The 18,102-nt window shown below is 40.1% G+C and overlaps 1 protein-coding gene and 1 long non-coding RNA gene across 2 annotated transcripts in view; both read left to right on the top strand.

Annotated features, from left to right (window-relative positions):
- The window catches only part of phf2 (PHD finger protein 2), a 170,324-nt gene that overhangs the window by 23,933 nt on the left and 128,289 nt on the right, over positions 1-18,102 (top strand).
- On the top strand, positions 885-17,873 carry LOC117507487. Its single transcript, XR_004559725.1, has 3 exons — positions 885-1,079; positions 10,456-10,458; positions 17,860-17,873. It is a non-coding gene; the product is annotated as an uncharacterized LOC117507487 (long non-coding RNA).

Genomic DNA, 18,102 nt, shown 5'->3' on the forward strand with positions numbered 1-18,102 from the left:
GTGCAATCTGATTTTAAATGGACCACAGTGGGAATAAGTGTTTTCACTGTCTTGTGTCATCCATGTATTTTTCAACATATTTACAATTATAACCTAACTTAAATGATGGACGATTCAATTATGGACAAAAAAAAACGGACTAACAACTTTTCATTCTTTTACACACAAGGAAGTACTCCGCAGCTTTCAGTCACTACAAACAAACAATGGTTTTGGGCGGAATGATTTCTTCAGGTTCCTACAGATGCGAGACTATTTTAACAAGCAGTGCAACATTGCAAAACTTACACCAGAAGAGTATGATTTCTACAAAATTATTAAAGCGTCGTACGAGGGCTCCCTGAAAAAAGCTATCTCCAAGTTATGTACTGCGCTCCTAAATGCTAAAAATGACAATACTCTTCACATTAAGAAAAAATGGGAAATGGAAGTGGGAGTAGCAATATCTAATGAGAACTGGGAGAAAATTTGTAGTTTCCAGTGGTATTCCACTAGTTCACTATCCTGGAGAGAGCACTGCTGGAAAAATATAATAAGATTTTTTAGAACACCCCTGCAGAGTAAATATAAAAATTTAAATGCAGAATGTTGGAGAAAATACGGCTGTCTAGAGGCAGACCATTTCCATGTGTTTTGGTCTTGCCCGATTTTAAATCAATACTGGTCTGGAATCCATAAGGCTCTGAAAGACGTCTTCAAGGTTCAAATTAATAATGATTTTGTAAGCCTATATCTTGGTTTGATTGTGACTGTTGATGGAGGAGGGGATGTGAGACTGCTCCAGGCTCTTCTAGCAGCCAGTAAAAAATCAATTACACGAAAATGGTTAAATCCAACCCCCCCCCCAACATTAGAAGACTGGTTTAACACTGTTTTACAAATATTTAAATGGGAAAAATAGACATTTTCCTTAAGAACCCAGAAAGAAAATTTTTTATAATATTTGGAGGGGGTGGATCAGGTTCATATCCCTGTATAGAAGTGATTTAATATAATGTTTGAATCCTGATGGTATTGAAACTCTGTATCAATCTCCGGAAACTGTAATAAGATGACTGGATATAGTTCTTTCTGTATATGTAAAAAGGTACCTGTAATTCTCAGTTAAAGCCACAATGTTGTTTTGCTCATTTATTCAAAAAATGTAAAAGCAAGAAAAGGACTCATCTTGTATGTCTAAACAGATTGTAATGAATGCATCCTTTTCAATAAAAAAGTGAATGGGAAAAAAAAAATCTAAAGATACAGACACACACTTGTATGTTCTGAGATCTTGAGTCCATCAGTAAGACAATCATAAAAAAAAAACAATCACTTCAACAGTTAAACCAAACAGTGTGTTGTGTTAGTCACACGTGTTCTGTGCTCCAGGAACGTGAGAACTCAAAGGGGTTCAGAATGTCCGGAAGGCTTCTGACATCCATCAGTCAGGTTTGGTGATTTCCACTGATGGATCACAGTCAGTGTTAGTTTGTGGTGAGAGAAGCCCAAAATACCACAGATGGATTAGAGATCATCATGTCTGACATTAGACAAATGTCACTATATCTTTGGTTTGCGTGTCAGAAACACAGTGACTGAATCGTTCCGTTAGTCTCTGGTCAATGTTGTGTCCAACAATACTTACGTGTCAAAACTTCTAATTTTATTTTCAGATTCAGATCAGGGAGACAGACACCCTCTCTACTTTTAAGATTAGGCTTAAAACTTTCCTTTTTGCTAAAGCTTATAGTTAGGGCTGGATCAGGTGACCCTGAACCATCCCTTAGTTATGCTGCTATAGACTTAGACTGCTGGGGGGTTCCCATGATGCAGTGAGTGTTTCTTTCTCTTTTTGCTCTGTATGCACCACTCTACATTTAATCATTAGTGATTGATCTCTGCTCCCCTCCACAGCATGTCTTTTTCCTGGTTCTCTCCCTCAGCCCCAACCAGTCCCAGCAAAGGACTGCCCCTCCCTGAGCCTGGTTCTGCTGGAGGTTTCTTCCTGTTAAAAGGGAGTTTTTCCTTCCCACTGTTGCCAAGTGCTTGCTCACAGGGGGTCGTTTTGACCGTTGGGGTTTTTCCGTAATTATTGTATGGCTTTGCCTTACAATATAAAGCACCTTGGGGCAACTGTTTGAAATAAAATTGATTTGATTTGATATATATATATATATATATATATATATATATGTACTTACATCAAACTTACTAAATAAAATCACGCACGCATGCACACTTTTAATATATAGATGATTTACCGCCCCCTGTTGGAATGACGTGTGAGTCCAGAATGTAATTATTGCATTGTTCAGTGTTGTTAGGTAATATCCATAGTTCCTCCAAAAATATTAGTCCCATTAACATTCCATTTTAGTGGCGTTGATCCTTGTCACAAAATACATAAGCATACCAAATGGCAAATGTTGGCTCTCCACAGCTTGTCTGATTAAATTTATATGCATGCACGCATGCAGAGCTTTTTGTTTTTCTGCATTCTGCTGCAAGCAGGTGATTTTAATTTGACACACCTACAAACAGAGACGTGGCGGAAGACATCAAAAACAATACAGTTTCACTTATGGTTCCAGGAACATGACACTTAACTCACTCATGGTAACAACAACATGACCCTTAACTAAATTGACGAAACCAATTGAACTACAGAAACACAAAAAATCAATAACACTAACAACACTGTTAAATATACACCATTTAGAACCCAAAAACTTCCATGGTGCATTGCAGCACAACATCCATTGTTCACTGGTTAGCTAATATCGTTAATTTCTCCAAAAATGTTAGTCCTATGAACCTTCTGTTTTCGCAGTGTTCATCCTTGACCTAAAATGCATAAGCATACCAAATAGTGAATGTCAGGTCTCCCTAGTTTGTCTGTGATCGAAGCCATACACACACATGCAGGGTTCTAGCTAGGACAAAATTTTAGCGTAGTGGTATTGTCGACGGAGCGAAGCGACCCAGTCGAGGGAGCATAGCGACCGAAGGAGGGGATGGTGCGGAAGGAGGGCAGCTTTTGAAAATTTAAGCTAAAAATTGGCCATTCTAGGGGTACCCAAAGGGGAAAAGCCAGGCACGACAGCCCAAGTCCCTTCATCATGTCCAGAAGGCTGGGGAAGTTTGTTGAGTGGGCAATCTCATTCTGGGTTAGCCAGTACATGGCCCTCAGTGAGGCAGTCGGAGTCCGTGGACATTTTTAAGTCAAGACTTAAAACCTGTTTTTATTCTCTTTCTTATGAGTAGTTTTTAGTTTATGTTTTCTGTTTTTAATTAGGTATTTTATTTTTTTATTTTTTATTTATTTATTTTAATTTTTTTATGTTGAACTGTTCTGTGTGAGGCACCTTGAGACAGCTTTTGTTGTAATTTGGCGCTTTATAGGCTGATTAAATTGAAATTGATTTTCTTAAGTCTTAAATTAAATAATATAAAATTGGTCAATGGATCCTTAAACTCTGGATATAATAAACTCTACATGGTGGATCCTTGATCTCTGGACATAAACAGAAATAAATTCTGTTAGTTTTTGTCAAAAGCATTTCCTTTCAGACATTATTATTGGCATGAATGTGTGAACTGAGCTCTTACAGCTCGCTGCGCTGCACGCAGGTTCATAAAGAATGCAGGACGTCTCATTTTGGGAGGAAAAAACGTTTTAGTCAATTGTAGTTTACTGTCTGTATTGCAACATTTGTAAGAGGTGTCATTTTATTTAAAGCGGCAATTCGTTTTGAAGTTATTAATTCTGAGCGGACTCTGTCTCAGCAGAGAGCCACGCAGCGTTTGGAGCTGTGCCAGCGGAACAGAGGACGATTCTCGTTTGTTGACTGCAACAAGACAAGAGTCCCAGTTAGTGACTTTAATCCACACAAAAGTGACTCATGATATTTTAATGGCTTTGAGAGGGGTTAAGAAGCGGACTTACCGTTTCTGAAGAGCAGTGAGTCAAAGAGCCACGAGCCATTGAATGGAATCATTGCTTCACTGATTCACGCTTCATACTGGAGTCGCGCTGCAGAAACGGTTGATTACAGACCTGTTATGCTGTATTGAAAATAAGTGTAACTGTCCAAAATTATAGCGTAACGGGACGTAATGCAAGTTTGCGCTCGCTACAACCCTGCACATGGGCAGATACACACACACAGAAGGCATTTGGCTATGATAATATAGAAGGATATTTTTTTTTCTCAAAATTCTACACAAAATACCCCATATTGACAATGTGAAAAAAAATTTTTTGTTGTGTTTTCAGATTTTTGCAAATTTATGGAAAAAAAGAAAAAAGAAAGCAAAACTAAGATGTACATAAGTATTCACAGTCTTTGCCATGAAGCTCAAAAATCCTGTTTCCTCTGATCATCCTTGAGATGTCTCTACATCTTAATTGGAGTTCACCTGAGGGTAAATTGAGTTGATTGGACTTGATTTGGAAAGGTGCACACCTGTCTACATACAAGGTCCCACAGTTGACAGTGCATGTCAGAGCACAAACCAAGCATGAAGTCAAAGGAATTGTCTGTAGACCTCTGAGACAGGATTGTCTTGATCAGGGGTGCCCAAGTTCGGTCCTCGAGATCTACCTTCATGACACTCTTAGTTGTCTCCCTGTTCCAACACACCTGAATGCAATGAAATACTCGTTAGCAGGCCTTTAATGAACCTTTCATTGGATTCAGGTTTGTTGGAGCAGGGAGACAATTAAGAGTGTCAGGAAGGTAGATCTCGAGGACCGAACTTGGGCACCCCTGGTCTTGATGCACAAATCTGGGGAAGGGTACAGAAACCTCTCTGCTGCTTTGAAGGTCCCAATGAGCACAGTGGCCTCCATCATTCCTAAATGGAAGACTTTCGTATCCACCAGCACTCTTTCCAGAGCTGGCCGTCCATCTAAACTGAGCAATCAGGGGAGAAGGGCCATAGTCAAGGAGGTGACCAAGAACCCGATGGTCACTCTGTCAGAGCTTCAGCATTCCTCTGTGGAGAGAGGAGAACCTTCCAGAAGGACAACCATCTCTGCAGCAATCCACCAATCAGGCCTGTATGGTAGAGTGGCCAGACAGAAGCCACTCCTTAGTAAAAGGCACATGGCAGCCAGCCTGGAGTTTGCGGTGGAAAGCGGACATGTATTGTGGTTTGTTTATGACCTGGAACTCAAACATGTCAAGGCGGTTGTGCAGGCGAGAGAACGTAGCTACTCTGGTTAGCTGTGTAGGCTAACACTTACTGACACTACGTCTCTCACTTGCTTCGTCTTCCTTTCTCCACTGGCAACTAAAAAAACACTTTTCGCAACTGCTTCAGTGATTGCAGCCGAAAACAAAACAGTACACCATTTGTCTATCAAGTTATGCTGTTTATATATTGACAACAGCAGCGGAGGATCCCATAAGTGGTCATATCCTGCGATATCACGCAGGGTTCAAACGAGACTGTGGTGCCCCATTGCTGCCAAAGGTGCATCAATAAAGTATTGAGCAAAGGCTGTGAATACTTAACAGTATGTACATGTGATTTGTTAGCTTATTTTAAATAAATTTGCAAAAATTGAAAAAAAAATCATGTCATTATGGAGTGTTGTGAGTAGAATTTTGAGGGAAGAAATTAATTTACTCCATTTTGGTATAAGGCTGTAACATAACAAAATGTGGACAAAGTGAAGCGCTGTGAATGCTTTCCGGATGCACTGTAATGCATTATGGGAAATGTGGTTTTTGAATAGTTAGCCCGTTCAGAAAAGTTATAAATTTCAGATAGTGACTGGCGACCTGAGTGAGGGGAATGCCTTATTGCAACAGTAGTGATTCACGATGGATTTAATCGTTCATGTGTAGTGAAAAATTTTCAGAACTCCCCACCCTCATGTACCAGAAAACCAGTGAGTTACACTAGTGTGATCTGAGTGCCCCTTTTCTGAACATTTTATTACAGATATCTGTAATAATATGCCTGGTTGTGCAGCAAAAAGTCTGTGGCCTCTGCTGAGCGAAATTTTGTGTTATTTTGTATTTGTTATGTTAGCTGGTATCATAGCTTAGCTGACATTAGCGCTCCACAGGCAATAATTTTGAACCGACGCCACCAATCAAGAAAACCATCGCCCAGTCCAAAAAGTATGCTTTAATAAGACACTCGAACCAAGGTTAGCCTGTTAGCTTTGTTTGATATCGTTGAGATGGAGATGTGTTCCGGCTTCATTCGTCCCGCCCCGGTCATACAGGATATTGCTCATAGACGTGGTAAAGCCGTTGACAATATATGTCATTAAAAAAAATTTGTCATAATTTTGTCCTGTGTGTGCACGCAGCAGCCTCAGTGTGTGTCACAATTACATGGCTGCCGTTGGGCCTCACTCTGGGGGTAATACTAAAATAAAATACTAAACTATCATATCTAATTACTGATTGATAATGTTTGATATCAAGGTAATGTTCCAGGGTTCTTGCCAGCACAGTTGAGCATAGGGGGCCCCTATGCTGTGATTTGGGCCACTATGCTGTGATTTAACCAGCATAGGGGGGCTTTTCTGTGTTTTTTTTTTTTTTTTTTTGGACACGCCGCACCTTATTTAACATCCCAGTTAGCAACACAAAGTGGCCCTGAAAATGCAGGAAATAGTGTTTCAAAGGGTTTTAAATTTCAAAATTTTCTCTGGGTTATGCCCCTGGACCCTCCTACAATACTCACGCCTGCAATGCTCGTTGCGCAGCTATGCACCCGCTAAATTCCCCCCTATGCTGTGAAAAAAAATCCTGGTGAGAACCCTGCATTCAGTAATCCGTGGTGTTAGCAGGGATCTGTGCTTTCAACTGTGCTGTTAAACAGAGAGCACCTGTTGATGCGGCTGGACAACTTCATCAAACTGTGAGTTTTAAAGCATTTCCATGGTTCTTCTGCATCCGTCTAACAGTGGAATAAAAACACACTGAAGGGCAGCCTGAACAGCTTATAGCGATTAAACGCCCCGTGATCATTAAACACATTGATTATTACTCTCATCTGACAGATGAGGTTAATAGTGTGTGTGTGTGTGTGTGTGTGTGTGTGTGTGTGTGTGTGTGTGTTCTAAAATAGAAAAAAGTGACGGGGAAATGTAATGAGGCAACAGCAGAATGCGCCGTGGACAAGACCATCTCATTTCAGATCAGTTTATTGTGGCCTTCGCAGAAGTGAAGGTCTGAAACCTGAAGAGTTTTGTGGGACACAGCATTTAGAGGGGTGCAGACCCTGAATTGGGACATAGCCATAGATATAAGAGGATTCACTCTGTGGTACTTCTGCTCGTCTGCGAGTTCTAAAACATGACTTTGTTTAAGACACGTGAACTACAGGGTGACACGGGAGTAGATTTTCACTCCTGTCCCGTCCCACTCCCACAGAAAAATTCCTGTCCCATACCAATCCCGAGCCAGAGTAAAAAAAAAAAAATTCTGTCCTGTCCCACTCCTGGTAAAATGACTCCCAATCCCATCCCTCTCCCATTCAGAATGACTCCCGCTCCTGTACTGCTCCTATTTTTTCCTTCTTTTAGTTTTTAGGCTTTAGTGTTCTGCAGTTTTATTTCAGAAGATGTGGCAACAGAAACCGTTCATCTGTGGTAATACAGGGAGGCACTTATTGCCTTAATCCAAATAATTAAAAAAATAAATTTACTAAAAGACACAAAACATAAATAATGCATGACCTGTGGTCTTATAGTTTTTCAAGATGTGGTGGTGGTGGTGGTGGTGGACACGTAATGATCATGCAGTAAATGGAAGAATTCGTCAATAATTTTTACAGCCACTTTTCTTGAGAAATGTAAGAGGATGAATACATGAACATTTCCAAGTCACTGAATATTTCTTCGGCTTCATTTATATCAATCATTCAGAAATACAAACAGTGTGGTACTTTATGGTAAATCTGTGTCAGGTAGGCAGTTCTCAAAAACTAAATGTCCATGCAGGAAGAAGACAAGTGAGGGAAGCCACCAAGACACAACTTTAGAAGAATTTTTGGCTTTTGTGGATTTGAGTGGAGAAACTGGGAATATAACAACATTTTCATTTTTATCTTTATTTTACATACAGTCCCCACTTTTTTATTTGTGGTTGTTTCTGTTCCATTTCTGAAATTAAAGAACTGCTATAAAGAAAAGTGTTAACATTTTATTGTTTTTTCAAACATTGTAGAACAAACACAAACACCAAACTCTTATAAAGAAGGAAAAAATACACAAACGTGCAGGAAAACCTGAACAATGCAGACTGATTTGACTCTCGTGATTTTTGAAAATAATAAGCGGTAACTTACTTTGAAATAAATGAAACGCAGAGCTGCAGCCTAATAACTTTTTAAAAATAACAAAAATCAGCAGCTTGTATTTTTATTCTGACAAGTTAATTTCCTCTTTTTTCCTCCTCCTCAGTCACGTTTTGTGCTTGAACATAAAACAGCTACATTAAGTCATCTAAAGTAAATATCTTTGGAGAATAACAGCCTGTTAAAGTTCAGAGTTCTCAGCTGCTTTATGGCCCAGTCACACGGCACACAATGATTCCTGAATGAAGGGAAAAAGTAAAAAGTCACAATTCATTGAGAAAAGGTGGACGAAAGAGTTTTATCACCGAATAGCCTGCGAAGCAAGAGCCCAATAGGGACAAAAGAGGAACTTAACAAAACTGAAGCTAACGATCTCAACGCTTTAAATGAAATGCGCCTGGAGCCACAGCTGGAGCAGTGTGTGTCTGAATCTCTGAGTTCCAGGACTCGGTGCTGGGACAGAGGTCATAGCGCCTGAGTCCTGGAGAAACTGCAGACAGAAGCTGTGGAGATCTGTGCGCACGTCGGTGGATCCACCTGCTCTGGTTTCTCGTCCAGAACAAAAGAGGGATCATCTCCTCATCATCAGAACCCTCATTGTCTGTCGACAGGCTGCATGTTCTGTCTTGCTCCAATTAAAAAAAAAAAGCCTCTGGTGTGCTGTGGTCACTGCTGTGTCACTGTATTACATTCTAAGCCTTATATATTGATTTACAACAGAAACCTGTTAAAAGGGAGAATAAATATAAGTGTAAAGACGATTGAATGTATCAGAGCAGTAAATTGATCAGTCCGTGTGAACACGCATTGACTCACGTGTGGTTATTTCCACCAGCTGCAGCTGATCCACAACGTGAAGCCTGACTTCCAGAACAGCTCTTTATATAATCTTTTGAATTATCTACCTGTTGCCACATTTAAATAAGGGCTGGATTGTCATTCCTACACTCATATTGTTATATTTAATACAAAATAATAAGCGCACGCAGCAGCTGCTTCCGCTGCGTTCAAGTACCATCAGAAATTACACCACTTTTTTATTGTTTCAAATTCATCAGTTGTTTGTGGCAAAATAATGAATTGTGTCCACACAAAAGATTAATTCTGGCCTATATAAGTTGCCTGAGCCCAGTGAAGATGACCCCCCCACCCAGATAAAAAAAAAAATCCAAGCAAACAGGCTGAGTTTGCCCTGTAATTTCCGACGGTACATGAACGCAGCAGCAGCCTCGGCACTCACAAACCGGCTTCTGCACTGTATGAAAACATTCAGCTGGTCGAACTAAGTTAAACCAAATAATAACATTACAAAAACTAAACAAATGATTAAAAAACATCAAGAACGACAGCAAAACGAAACACAGACGAATTGAGGTTTTCATTGCCATTCGTTCAAATTTTTCAACAGTTTAAAAATCCTAACGAAGCGCCAGCTGCAAGAACGAAGCTGCGCGAAGGTTAAACAATGCCAACAAAAGTCAACAAAAGTCCAGATTTCTTGTTTCGTTAGGGCTTTGTTTCCCTTCGTTAAGTGCCATGTGACTGAGCCATTATGAGAGTTCTGCTTCTGAACATCACTGCAGAGTTTCTCCACATCAGATTTTTGTGTGATTTTTCTAACGTTCATTCATATATTCTCGTTTTTAAGGAATTTTGAACAATTTATTTCATCTCATAAATTCAGTATAACTGTCACTGACACGCGTACATGGTGTGAACAGGACGTACCGTCAGAACTGTCCAGGGAGAAACAAACGCACCGCCACAGTTTTGTGTTGCTTTTCACTCTGTGCTCAGCGCGCTCGCCCCTCCCCTCTTCCTCCTCACAGCGAGCTGACTGCACAAACACACAGACACTGCTGCGATCGAACCCAGTCCTAATTTTAGATGGCTTTAAGCAAAGCTGGCTGCTATTTTTTCGGCGTCTTTTTCGAAAATTGGCCACCCAAATGATGGCAGGACGGCTCGCTGCATAAAACCTTGGTTCCCGCTCCCATCTGCTCCCGTGTTAATCACGTACCATCTCAAGCACGTGATGAATAGCAAAGTTGACTCCCATCCCGTGGGAATCCCGAAAAAATGTCAGCCTCTAATGTGAACGATTAAATCCATTATGAATTGCTGCTCCCAGCCATTTCCATTGCGCAGGTTGTCAGAAACGGTGTAAAATGAAACTTAATAAAAACTGTTGACTAGCCATACTAAAACTGCATTTCTCATGATGCATTTGCTGTCTCCCAATGAATCACGATGCAGTCTCTCAGGCACGTGTCTTGAAAAGGACAACAATCAACCATCTGATGTCATATCCACTGTTCCCTGTCTACTTCCATGTTAAAAAACACAAAAACTGCACTTGTCCGATTCAGACAACATAATCCAGTACCCCTGTTGTCCAAGCAGCTTTTCTAATTGTCCTGGACCACTGTTAATATCATATGCTGCAAGGGATTCGCAGTGAAGAAAGTTGCTGGTGTCACCGACTGAACAGTCCTCCCTAAAAATCAGTCCTCCCTGCCTTCACTGCGCATGGGTCATTTCTGTGCGTCAGCCGCGGTTCACAGATTATCACCTCGTTTCTGCTTAAAACTGCACTCCAGTCATCACCTATCTCAGCGACAGATATCTGAAGGTTTTGTACAACAATCATTTCCACATTAATTCAGCATTATTTCATAATAAAAGACAGAGGAAGTGATCAGAGCGCAGCAGCCAGATGAGCTGCTCATGCTGCGTTCATTGCATCTCCGTCAGTTCAAGTGTCAGTAGCTTGTAGCAACTCACCGATTATCACCTCGTTTCTGCTTAAAATGGCCTTGTTTCTGCAAATAACTGACTTTAGAATGAGTTAAGAGGTTTTACATTGTCTTCTGATGGTTAATAATGACATTATTCCCTTTTATCACTTTGGGTGTAGAGACTCGGTGTAGAGTCTCAGACGTGTTGCTGTGGTCCCAATAATGCATGAGCAGTGAAGGCAGGTAGGAAAAATTTTTAGGGGGGGACCGTTCGGTCTGCAACAATAGTCTCAGTGATACAGTGAGTTTGTAAACGGATTTACTGCTTCTGCAGTAAATACATCTGTGTTAATGTGTACATTTAGGAAATACTATTTGCGAATGTTCAATAACGTATTTTTCTTATCTAAAGACCCTTATTTTACCTCTTTGATCGCTATTTTATCAAGCACAGTTTTTTGTAACTGTGATGGTAAATGTGGCATTGAGTATCATGCAAATTTAGTGTTGTTGGTACCAACTATTAAATGTCTTGTATCATGGCAACCCGGGTAGACAACTTGACATTGATATGTTTTAAGCTTCCTGATATAATCAATTTGGACATCTGTGTCACAGTTATGTGGTTTACCTTAGCAACACAGTCCTCATATTTGTATTAGTTGGTCACAGCAGATTGTGCCATGTGAAATATCTTCATCCTATTGAGAGGAATTGTCTAGCATACCCAGATGTTGCTGTGTTCTTTGTTGTACCACAGACGAAGAGACGAACCAGCGGCCCAAAGTTTGGGTTGCTACCAGTTAGTGAAAATCAGAGAGGGAAGTGGTCTGGGGCCTCATGTACAAAGACTTGTGTGGATTTGTCGTACGCACAAAAATATCCAGATGTATCAAAGTGTGCTTACGTGTGGATCCAAGTACGTTCCATCCCAATCAATGCAGATGTACCAAACTTGTCCCTTTCCAAGCCCCTATTTAAATACGCAAATTAATGTAAATAGGCCCTGGGAGCTGGGAATCCCCACTCCTTCAGGTCAGTCAACATGAACACAGAAAAGAAATTACACTGAGTGTGAGCTACAGATGATGGAAATAAAGTGGAGGCTCACAGTGATAGTCTATTTAGTAACCGGTCAAACTGAATAAACATGAAATGGCAAAAAGGTAGTGGGAACGTGTGTGCTTCTGAGGCCGTAAACGCTGTGGGCTCAGAGCAGCGCACACACACTGAAGTAAAAAAAAAAAATAGGTTCACCGCGACCAATAGTTCACGACTTTTCACACATGTTTATTGACAAATACTGAACAGAGGGAGGCAATCAGGCACTTGTCAAGAAGCTCTGCAGCTCTAGTTTCACGATCAAGAAAAAAACAATAATAATAACAAAAAACATATTTGAATGCAAACATGCCCAAATGTGCCTGTGCTTGTTTTCATTCCGAACAGTTATACAAATAAACTATTTACTCAGCAAGCAGCCAACCATCGCACACTGTGCCAGCATCTAGCCTGTTTCCCAACCCAACCTAATGCACTTGCGCATCACATAAGATGTGAACATTGATGGAATTAAAATGTTTCCAATTAACAAAAACAAATTCATCATGTGATGGTGCCTTTATAATAATATGTGTGCAGTCAATAGCTCCGATTACATTAGGGAAACCGGCTCTTGCTGCAAATTGCACTTTAATGTTGGAATGCGATGTACCTGGATGACATTCGGATGATGATTGCATCCCACACAGCTGGCATGGCTCAGCTCAAGGTTCACTGGCACACTCCTGACCAATTGTCCAGCTCCCGTTGGAATGTGTTTATTGCCAGGACGTCCAGCGTGGTCAGCACCTGTGTGCTCACAGACAACCCCTGGTTCCTCACAGAACTGCGCTCTGGGCCGGCCACAGTTCTGAGCACAACTCCAGTAACAGTGGCCTTGGTAATCAAAATTGGCTTATGAGCCAATTATCGTCATTTGCAAGTAAATTGTCGCATTCTCTTAATACATGCTCACATTGGCTTGCACCATTTGCAAGGTCTTCTAACAACGATAATGCAGCCATTGTTAGTGAAGAATCAGAATCAGAAGAATCAGAATCCTTTTATTGTCATTTTACAGTGTACGCAGTACAAGGTATGATGAGATTAAAAAGTAGCAGCTCTCTTTTCAGTGCAGTGGTTGATGATAAATAAATGTTAGAGTTGAAGTAAAATAGAATAGAATAATAAGCATAAAGATAAGCAAAAAACTGTACACAATATACAAAATACAAGGAATACATGGCATTTTCCTCATCACTTTGTGCATGCTTTTATATCCACCCGTATAATTGCAAGCACATGGGAGTGTTAATTGTTCATAAGTGTGTCTGTGATGTGCACATCACTCTGATGACTTCTTGTTTTCACACTATTAACAGTTTCCCAGCATCACCTCTGCGTGTCGCCAGTGGACCAGTAGCTGTAGAAATGTGTGTATGGTGGAAATACTCATGGGTGTGGTTTCATATGTGTTGTGGTTTGTGTATGACGGTGGATTAAAGACATATTAGTAGGTTTTAAAAAGAGATTTGCTAATGAAGGGGGTTAATGTTCCAAAGTGGGGAGGAAACAGATTTTCCAAGATTAAAGTTGTAAATTTATGAGAATAGAAAACTAGAATATTCACTGAAATTACATTGGTAAATTTGAGAGAAATAATCTCTCAAAAATTCTAACATTTTTTTGAGATTATAAAATGTAATTTGTGATAATAACTTGGAAAGTCTCTGAGATCATCAGTGGAAAAATAGTGCAAGAAAGCACTTCATGCCACAGAGTGTTTTCACTTGATGCCACAAACCCAGATGTTGGCCATACCAGAGATATTGATTTTTCATGCTACATTAACCCTTTTGTTTACCAACCTATATTCTTCGCATTCTAATGCTATCACGGTGAATTATTGTCACGTTGTTGCCTGCCACAGTCGGTTAGACAGAGAGACGGACCTGCACCACTATAGAGTGCTGAATGTGATAAGGAAACAGTGAAAAGCTTGTGAAAAACTGCAGCGATGTAAAAGGTGATTTTGCACAATATGACCTCTTTAATAATTATCTTACTGTATCCAAGACATCATGAATCAAACATTTCTGAATTTTGAATCAAACCTGTTGGGGCTCCAGGAGGCTGTTAATTAATGATGGTTGAAGCCGAACGGGGCGTGAACTCTAGTAAAAGCACAAACTCCCACGTTTGAAATTTAATAATGACAGTTATTGAAGCAAGTTAACTTTTGGCAACTGTGTCCGTGAGGGTAACAGCAAAAGTAGAATCCAATAATGTTTGTAGGAGGTTAATAGGAATTAAACATAGCACACAGGAAATATAATCAATGGCAGGCTAAACTTGGAAGAAACAGGAAGGTAATGAGGTCAGTAACTGGAGATCAAGACACTAGAAATGAATGTGAGAAAGGTGGTGTATACACAAGACAATCTGGCACTGGAGTGATGGATTTGTGACAGTTAAAAAGTGTGTAACTCAGTTAAGAACTGAGCATGCACATGAAACCGGAAGTTTATTGTAAACTGTGTAACCTATGATCTTTGCAAAAATTGCACTTTATGAACACAGTGACCATAATTCTTTACTGTGGTACAGAGTGTATTTTGGCTTTTTTTTATCACCATAATTAAGGTGGTGCTGTATGTGACATAGCATCTTTTACTCCATATGAAAGTTTCCCCCCCCCAGCCCCTTTGATTTCAGGATGGAGTGGTAATCCTGGGCCATTGAGTGGTGGTTGGGGGTTGTGCTTTTAATAATCTGAGCCAAAGAGAATTTGGTGTGTATTTCTTCTACATGAGTCACAGAAGGTCTCAAATAAGTTGTCAAGCCTGATGTTTATAGCAGGAGAATGTGCGTGGATATGTTGAACATGAAACATCAAACATGACAATGCAAAAGGTCTTATTTACAATAAAATAAGACCCTTCGACTTTTCACTTTCCCAATTCTGAAATGTGAACATATTTAACAGTTAAATTTAAACTTAATCACGCACTAATTTGAAGATGTCTTGTTAGGATACACAGTTACAGGATCGATTTGAGCCACATTAATTTGACTGCCACTCAAAAAGTGGGTGTTGGTGATGTGGCGGGTTGTAAATCAGTGGACATGTTCAGAATACTCAGTGGGTATCTTGCCACTGTGCACACATGGAGTGCTGCCAGAAAAGGGGTTTTCTGCCATTTCCCTCAAGCACGGAGGCTTGCAAAGAGGTATTAGGGAGATGTGTTTGTGATCGAAAGGTGCAGTACCTTCGGATCCACTTGGCCATATGAGCATTGTCTTCTTTATAATTTGCAGTTGTTTAATTAATTATTAAGATCCTATTGTCTTATGTACAATTTGTACATGTTCAATAAAGCCCCTCTATCAATCAATCAAAAACATTTTAAAGGCATCTGCAGGAGGCCTTGTGTGTGCGTGTGTGTGTGTGTACATGAGCTTTTGACAAGAGCGGAAGTTGTGTAAATCAAGGAATATTCGTAGCTCACCCTCTGTGCATTTGCAGGTATTAATGAGACAAATTTAACTACATAGGAAGTTAGCTTTGAGTTAGCGGAAGTTAGCGTGCAAGTTAAGGCCCACAAAATGTCTTGTAAATGACTCCAGAGGTGTTATCAGGTTACAAAAACAGCATTTTCAGTTTTAGAAGTTTTTACATAATATATGACACAAAGGTTATATTTACACACAAACGTTCAGAGGTGTTATTAGGTTCCAAAAACAGTGTTTTGGAGAGATCAGCCACTGATGTCACAGTGAAGCTCTTCTCTGATTGGCTGTCACCCCGCCACTCAAAAACAAACCGAACAGATTGAAACAGAATGTGACTATTTAACCTCTTATGATGCGTCTGAAAATAGGTCAAGTTTAGCCATCTTTGAACGTTTCCAAGGTCTGTGTCCCAAGAATGTTCCCTGTGAATTCGAAAACTCTAACAGTAATTGGACTGGACTTATGCTGAGGACAGACAGACAGACAGACACAAAGACTTTGCAATACCCAATGGCCATATTTGATGGTCTCGGGTAATAAATAAAAGATGAAACCAACAGAAAACTTGAAGCTACATTAAAATAACTTTTTTCAGAGTTTGGAATAAATAAATATTTGTCTTTTCTTTATCCATTCAGTCATTTCTATCAAAAAAGGAAAGTCGTGCTTGAGAATAACACCAACACTACACAGAGTTGGACAGTTCAATTTTAAACAATGGCACTGACACTGTTTGTCAAATGAAACTCAACCCTTTGTATTGCAGGAACAGTTGATTTTTTCTGGATATACTGCATTTTGTTGTTTTAATATATATGACTAAAGTGTTGACAGCTGTTATTTATTTCCTTCATTTTCTATACCCGCTTACTCCAATCAAGAGTCACGGTGGGTGGCTGGAGCCTGTCCCAACAGTCACAGGGTAAGAGGCAGGGTACACCCAGGACAGGAACACCAGTCTGTCACAGGACAAACACACACACACACACACACACACACACACACACACACACACACACACACACACACACACACACACACACACACACACACACACACACACACACACACACACACCTACTGTCAATTTAGAGTCACCAATTCATCTAACCTGCATGTCTTTGAAAGCGAGAGGAAGCCGCGGCACCTGAAGGGAACCCACGCCAACATGAGCAGAACATGCAGACTCCACATAGAAACAATGAGGTGGGAAGCAATCCCATGACCTTCTTGCCATGAGGCAACAATGTGACCACTAAGCCTATACATATTTATTTATGCCATTTTTGTTCTTGTTGAATTTATTTTCACTTCTGTTCTGAGTATTTATAGTTTTGAGAGTTTTAATTTAAATGATTACTTTTTTGTGTAATTAACAGAATAGTTTTCTTGTTTCTCCAGCTGGTCTTTGTCTTCACTGTATCTCACTATCTTGAGATCCATGTATTCCTGTCTTTTAGTTATTGACAGCTTATCACGATCTGAAAAACATATTCAGTGAGAAATAGAATCATGATATAATCAATATTTTCATGACCAGTGGCTAAATGTATCCACAGTTACCACAAGGAGTGGGAATGCTGCATATCGTTATGTAGTTATATTGTTACCGGTATATTATTGTTGAGTGTATCCTTAACACTTTAGTCAAAGCTCCACCATAAGTTTATGATTTTGTTAGATAATGAGCTGCCAAGAACCCAGCAGTCACACCCACACAAGCTAAACTTCCAAAACGCTTCTTTGTGGGAGCTGGTTCTTTATGGTGGCACTCTTTCTGGGCTGCCAGTTCTTTTCTAAATTTTACTGATGTTTGGAAAGTGTCCTGTTGATCTTGCAACTCTTTGTGAGATTCCTTCTTTGTGGCTTGGAGCTCCGTTTTTGAAGTTCTTTTTGTAACACGCCCTCCTTCAGTTGAAATACTCTCACCGGCCACTTTATTAGGTACACCTGTTCCGTTGCTTGTTAACACAAATGGCTAATCAGCCAATCACATGGCAGCAACTCAGTGCATTTAGGCATCTAGACGTGGTGAAGACGACTTGCTGAAGTTCAAACCGAGCAACAGAACGGGGATTTAAGTGACTTTGAACGTGTCATGGTTGTTGGTGCCAGACAGGCTGGTCTGAGTATTTCAGAAACTGCTGATCTGCTGAGATTTTCACGCACAACCATCTCTAGGGTTTACAGAGAATGGTCCAAAAAGAGAAGATATCCAGTGAGCGGCAGTTGTGTGGACAGAATGCCTTGTTGATGTCAGAAGGAAGAGGAGAATGGACAGACTGGGTGGATGGGTTGACTGAGTGATGCTGTCATGTCAGTATGGACCAACATCTCTGAGGGATGTTTCAAAAATCAAAATCAAACTTATTAATTTGTATAGTGCCAATTCACGATGAAATCGCCTCAAGGCACTTCACACAACACAACACAGAAGAAAAGAGAACAAAATGAATTAAAAGATTAAAAACATAGTAAAAGTAAGACCATAACAAAGTACAAG

Source organism: Thalassophryne amazonica, chromosome 3 (genome assembly GCF_902500255.1).
Source record: "Thalassophryne amazonica chromosome 3, fThaAma1.1, whole genome shotgun sequence".
NCBI classification, from domain to species: Eukaryota; Metazoa; Chordata; class Actinopteri; order Batrachoidiformes; family Batrachoididae; genus Thalassophryne; species Thalassophryne amazonica.